General features: G+C 36.5%; 1 pseudogene; it reads right to left on the bottom strand.

Annotated features, from left to right (window-relative positions):
- Window positions 1–4876: 4876 nt before the first annotated feature.
- On the bottom strand, window positions 4877–4985 carry LOC148094296 (U6atac minor spliceosomal RNA; annotated as a pseudogene).
- Between the last annotated feature and the right edge of the window lie 1952 nt (window positions 4986–6937).

The following is a 6937-nucleotide window of genomic DNA, read 5'->3' as shown; positions in this document are numbered from 1 at the left end:
TTCATTTTCATTTTTTATTGTTCAAAATATTACAGATGTTTCTTTTTCTCCCCACTGACCTTTTCCACCTGGTCTCACGCCCTTCCCAGTGACTCAACATGCCAGTGTCTGCGACCTTAGGTTATACATGTATGCATATAAATTCTTTGGTTAATCTATCCCCACCCACCAACCCACACACCCCTCTATTTCCCTATGAGATTCCTCAGTCCAATCCATGCTTCCATATCATTGAATCTATACTGTCCATCAGTTTATTAAGTTCTCTAGGTTCCACAGATAAGTGAAATCATGTGATGTTTGGCTTTCTCTGCCTGGCTTATTTCACTTAGCATAATATTCTCCAGGTCCATCCATACTGTCCCGAAGGGTGCAAGATCCTTCTTCTTTATAGCTGCATAGTATTCCATGGTGTAAATGTTCGACGGCTCTTTTATTCACTCATCCACTGATGGGCATTGGGCTGTTTCCAGATCTTAGCAATTGCGAATTGCCCTGCTATGAAAATAGGGGTGCATATATTCTTTCTGATTAGTGTTTCAGTATTCTTAGGATATATTCCTAGAAGTGGGATCACTGAGTCAAAAGGCAGCTTCATTTTTAATTTTTTGAGGAACTTCCATAATAGTTGCACCAGTCTGCATTCAGACTAGCAGTGTACCAGGGCTCCCCTTTTTCCACATGCTCACCAGCACGTGTTCTTTGTTGATTTGTCGATGGTAGCCATTCTGACAGGTGTGAAGTGATATCTCATTATAGTTTTAATTTGCATCTCTCTGATGATTAGCGACATTGAGCATTTTTTCATATGTCCCTTGGCCATCTGTTTGTCCTCTTTTGAGAAGTGTCTATTCAGGTCCTTTGCCCATTTTTTTTTTTTTTTTTTTAATATATCTTTATTGATTTCAGAGAGACGAAAGGAGAGGGAGAGCGAGACAGCCAGAAACATCAATGATGAGAGAATCATTGGGGATAGAGACCACAATCCAGGCACGTGCCCTGACCTTGAATCGAATGCTGATCGCCTGGATTCTAGGTCAATGCTCAACCACTGAGCCACACCTGGCCAGGCCCTTTGCCCATTTTTTAATTGGATTGTTTGTCTTCCTCCTGTTGAGTTGTATGAGTTCTTTGTACACTTTGGAAATTAGACCCTTATCAAATACATCCTTGGAAATATGTTCTCCCATGCTGTGGGCTTCTTTTGTATTTTGAGGCTGATTTCTTTGTGCAGAAGATTTTTAGTTTGATATAGTCCCGTATGTTTATTTTTTCTTTTGTTTCTCTTGCCCTAAGAGATGTATCACTGAATATTCCACTACATGAAATGTCTGTGACTTTACCTCCCATGTTTTCTTCCAGAATTTTTATGGTTTCAAAACTTACATTTAAGTCTTTTATCCATTTTTAGTTTATTTTTGTATATGATATAAATTGATGATCTAGTTTCATTTTTTTGCATGAGGCTGCCCAACTTCCCCTCTCACCATATATTGAAGAAACTGTCTTTACTCCATTGCACCCTCTTGTCTTCTTTGTCAAATATTAACTGTCCATAATGACATGGGTCTATTTCTGGGGTCTCTGTTCTGTTCCATCGATCTATATGTCAGTTGTTGGAATAATACTAGATTGTCTTGATTACAATGGTTTTGTAGTACAGTTTGATATTTGGTAAAGTGGTCCTTCCCACTTTATTCTTCTTTCTCGAGATGGCTGCAGCTATTCGGGGTCTTTTTGGTTCCATATAAATTTTGGAATATTTGTTCTAGCTCTGTGAAATACGCAGTTGGTATTTTAATAGGAATTACATTGAATTATAAATTGCTTTGAGTAGTATGGACATTTTAATGATATTAATTTTTCCTATCCGTGAACATGGTATATTCTTCCACTTGTTTATATCTTCCTCTATTTCTTTTTTCAGTGTCCTGTAGTTTTCCTAGTATAGGTCTTTCATATCCTTGGTTAAGTTTATTCCTAGGTATCTTATTTTTTTAGTTGAATGGTAAATGGTATTGTTTTTTTTAGTCTCTCTTTCTAAGAGTTCATTGTTGGTGTATAAAAATGCCATTGATTTCCAGACGTTAATTTTGTATCCTGCTACCTTGCTGAATTCATTAATCAAATCTAGTAGTACTTCAATGGAGTCTTTAGGGTTTTCTACATACAATATCATGTCATTTGCAAATAATGACAATTTTACTTCCTCCTTTCCAATTTGGATACCTTTTACATTTTCTTCCTGTCTGATGGCTATGGCATAGACATCCAATACTATTTAAATAAGAATGGTGAAAGTGGACATCCCTGTCTTGTTCCTGTTTTTAAGGGAAATGGTTTTAGTTCTTGACCATTGAGAATATTGGCTGTAGGTCTGTCTTATGTGGCCTTTGTTTTGTTGAGGTATTTTTCCTCTATTCCCACTTTGTTGAGAGTTTTTATCAAAAATGGATGCTGAGTTTTGTCAAATGCTTTTTCTGAATTTATTGATATGATCATATCATTTTTATCCTTTTTTTGTGTGTGATGTATCACATTTATTGATTTTCAAATATTATACCAGACTACATCATTGGGATAAATTCCACTGGGCTGTGATGTATGATCTTTTTAATGTATTGCTGGAACAGGCTTGCTAATATTTTGTTGAGGATTTTAGCATCTATGTTCATCAGGGATATTGGCTTGTAATTTTCTTTCTTTGTAGTGTCTTTATCTGGTTTTGGGATTAAGATGATGCTGGCCTCATAAAAAGAGTTTGGGAGATTTTCCAGCTCTTGAATTTTCTGAAATAGTTTGAGAAAAATAGGTGTTAATTCTTCTTTGAATGTTTGGTAAAACTCTCCTGTAAATCCATCTGGTCCAGGACTTTTGTTTGCTGGGAGTTTTTTGATTACTGCTTCAGTTTCATTTGTTATTATCAGCCTATTCAGGTTTTCTATGTCTTCCTGATTCAGCTTTAGGAGATTGTATGCCTCTAGGAATTTGTGCATTTCACTCATGTTGTCCACTTTGTTGGCATATAGTGGCTTATAGTATTTTCTTAAGATCCTTTGTATTTCTGTTTGGTCTGTTGTTATAGCACCTTTTATTTCTGATTTTATTTTTTTGAGTCCTCTCTTTTTGTTCCTTGGTGAGTCTGGCTAAAGGTGCAACAATCTTATTTATCTTTTCAAAGAACCAGCTCTTGGTTTCATTGATTTTTTTGTATTGTTTTTTTAGTCTATGTCATTAACTTCTGCTCTTGTCTTTATTATTTCCTTCCTTCTACTTACTTGGGCGTTTTCTTGGTGTTCTCATTCTAGTTCTTTTAGTTGTTGTGTTAAATAGTTTAGTAGAGCTTTTTCTTATTTCTTGAGGTATGACTGTACTGCTATGAACTTTCCTCTCAGGACTGCTTTCAATGTGTCCCATAGATTTTGGTTGTTATCTGTTCATTTTTTTTTTTTTTTTCAAGGAAATGTTTAATTTCTTCCTTGATCTCATTGGTAAAGCATTCATTGTTTAATAATATGCTATTTAGCCTCCATGTTTTTGAATATTTTTGGTTTTTTATAGTGGTTAATTTCTAATTTTATGCCATTGTTATCTGAGGAGATGCTTGATATGATTTCAGTCTTCTTGAATTGGTAGAGACTTTCTTTGTGCCCTAACATATGCTCTGTTTTTGAGAATGTTCCATGTGCACTTGAAAAGAACGTATATTCTGCTGTTTTGGGATGAAATGTTCAGTGTTCTGTTAATGTCTATTAAATCCATTAGATCTAGTGTGTCATTTAAGGTCTGTGTTTTCCTGTTGATTTTTTGTCTTGATGATCTACCCAATGATGACAGTGGATTGTTATAGTCCCTCATTCTGATTATGTTGCTGTCGTCTCCCCTTTAAAGTCCACTAGGAATTTTTTATATTTTTAGGTGCTCCTATATTGGGTGCATATATATTGATAAGGGTTATTTTCTGCTATTGGATTGTTCCATTTAGTATTATGTAGTGACCAACTTTGTCTCTTGTTATGGTTTTTATTTTGAAGTCCATTTTGTCAGAAATAAATATTGCTACTCCAGCTTTTCTTTCTTTTCCATTTGCATGGAATATTTATTTCCACCCCTTCATTTTAACCTGTATGAATCTTTTGCTCTCATGTGGGTCTCTTGTAGACAGCATATATTTGGGTCCTGTTTTCTTATCCATTCAGCTACCCTATGTCTTTGATTGGACCATTTATTCAGTTTACATTTAAGGTTCCTATGATATATATATTTAATACCATTTTTCCTCTTTATGCTGATGTACCCGTTTCTCACTATTTCTTCTTTTTCTTAAAGCTGTCCTTTTAGCATTTCTTGCAATGCTCGTTTGGTTGTTTTGAACTCCTTTAGCTTTTTTTTTTTGGTCTGTGAAGCTCTTTATTTCACCTTCAATTTTAAATGATAGCCTTAGTGGATAAAGCAATCTTGGTTGCATGTTCTTGCTTTTCATTACTTGGAGAACTTCATGCCACTCTCTTCTGACCTTAAGAGTTCCTATTGAGAAATCTCATATCAGCCTTATGGGGCTTCTCTTGTAGGTCACTGCTTGTATCTCTTACAGCCCTTAATATTTTCTCTTCGTCTTTAACATTTTAATTATGACGTGTCTTGGAGTGTGTCTCTTGGTTCCTTATTGTTGGAACCCTCTGTGCTTCCCGAACTTGTGTGGCTTTCTCCCTCTTCAGCGTAGAGAAGTTTTCTGTCATTATTTCCTCCATCAAGTTCTCTATCTCTTGCTCTCTTTTCTCCTCCTCTGGCATCCTTATATTGCAAATATTGTTTTGCTTCCTGCTGTCCCAAAGCTCCCTCAGACTGTCCTCATACTTTTTAAATGTTTTTTTCTTAAACACGATAATTAGGTAGAAATGCCTTAACTATATGTGTGTTGTTAGGGTCAAGAATCTCTTCCATCTTTGTCAAGGGAAGTGCTAACCTCTCTTTTCATACAACATTAAACCTTTTCTTATAAGTGCATGAGCTTATATTTTTACAAATATTATAATATTAAGATAATTATTTTTGTTTAATTTGTGGATTTATATTCAACATGAGAAAATTGCAGATATGTTTTATGGTTTTCTTATTTTTCCTCTCATTGAGTTCTCCTGAGAAATACTTCCTTTGAACAAAAGTCAAGTCAGCTTTTCTTCCAGAATGAATGTGGTTCTGGTCTTACATTTCTGTAAAGCAAATTACCAAAATTATACTTTCAAAGACTTCTGGATTCTAGAATTGCAGATAAGGGTCTGTGGGTCCATATACAATTTCTAAACCTGTACATACTTAATAATCTGACCTGCAAAATTTATTCAAATGTGAGACTGGGGCACAACTCTGAGTAACTGAGATTTCCAGAAGTCAAAAATTAGTTACCACAAGTGTTTTTCAAGTTTCCACATAGATTGATCTAATGCACTCACATAAAATTCCTTTTTATAAATATTTTTTGTTGATTTTAGAGAGAGAGGAAAGGAGAGGGATAGAGAGAGAAACATTGATGAATAACATCGACCAGCTGCTTCTTGTATGCCCCCAGTTGGGGTCCCAGCTCACACCCAGGGCATGTGCCCTGACTGGAAATTGAACCAGTGACCTCTTGGTTCATGGGTTGACACAACCACTGAGCAACACCTTTCAGGGTCACAGAAAACTCTTAAACCAACAATTAAAGAATATCATCAGTGGCAAATCCAATAGAGAATTTAACTTTAACCACATATTAGATGCATCAGGGATTTCAAGCATCCTTAAAACATGGCTTTGAAAGGAATTCTAATAGTAATGAACAGCTGTGTGTCCTGATTTTGGTGGCAGTTGCACAAGTCTACATGTCATAAAATGGCATAAACCTCTACACACACACAAACACACACATGTGTGCATGTAACACTGGCAAAATCTGAGTAAGACCTTTAGATGTACAAATGCCGAACTCCTGGTTTTGACATCTTACTATAGCTCTGTAAGACATAACCACTGGGGGAAGCTCTGGGGCAAAGGTCCACAAGAACTCTCTGTACTATTACTGCAACTGCCTATGAAACTCTAGTTATTTTGAAGCAGAAAAGTTAAATAAACCAAACCAAAAAAAAACGATGGCTTAAACCTGCACAAGGTTCTTTTTCTCACATAAAAATCCTCAAAAGTAAGCCCATAGGAGTGGCACAGCTGACTCTATGTGCTCCTGCAGGCCGAAGCTTCTGGGCCTTTGTTCAGCTGGTTGTTGTGACCCTCATTGTTACAAGGGGGCTCCTACTGCCCAAGCAGTGTCGGGATTCCAGAAGGGCATAAAAGGCAAGCGTGGTAGGAAACAGCAAAGGGGCAGAGTTTGAGGAGTACAAAGCTGATCCTCACTGTCCCCTGTAACTTCTCTCAACCTTTCATGCCCAGGACTGAGTAGCATGGAAAATACTGGATGCAAGAAAGAGTAGGAGACTGTATTTTTGTTCATTGTTGTGTGTTTCTGCTTTTTTTCCACTCAGAGCATATCCTGCCCTGAACGAATCAGGGTACCCTCTGTGGGATCAACCACCAGCTGTCATCTGGTGTGAAATGATGGGAGGGGAGATACTAGCATGTATTCTGACATTGGTAAAAACACAATAGAAAAGTTAGAAACAATGCTGTCAAAGTAACATACTTAATGGTATGGAGAAGATTGTAGTTTAAATTGATCTAAATGTAGGCCAGGAAAAAGAGAGTATATAGAGATTAGTATAAACACAATAGGTCAGGTCAACAAAAAGTGCAAGGTGGCTAGAAGAAGAGAGTTCCCCACTGTTGGTACATGGGACATGACAACAAAAACTCTAAGAACAGCCAACACTTGTAAATGCAAAAAGACATGCATTAATTAGTACTCACGCAGAGGACCTATCAACAAGGCCTGGCATATCTTACAAGC

Source organism: Miniopterus natalensis, chromosome 1 (genome assembly GCF_054644295.1).
Source record: "Miniopterus natalensis isolate mMinNat1 chromosome 1, mMinNat1.hap1, whole genome shotgun sequence".
Classification (NCBI taxonomy): Eukaryota; Metazoa; Chordata; class Mammalia; order Chiroptera; family Miniopteridae; genus Miniopterus; species Miniopterus natalensis.
The sequence above is the reverse complement of the archived record's forward strand: the minus strand, read 5'-3'. Positions and strand labels throughout refer to the sequence as shown.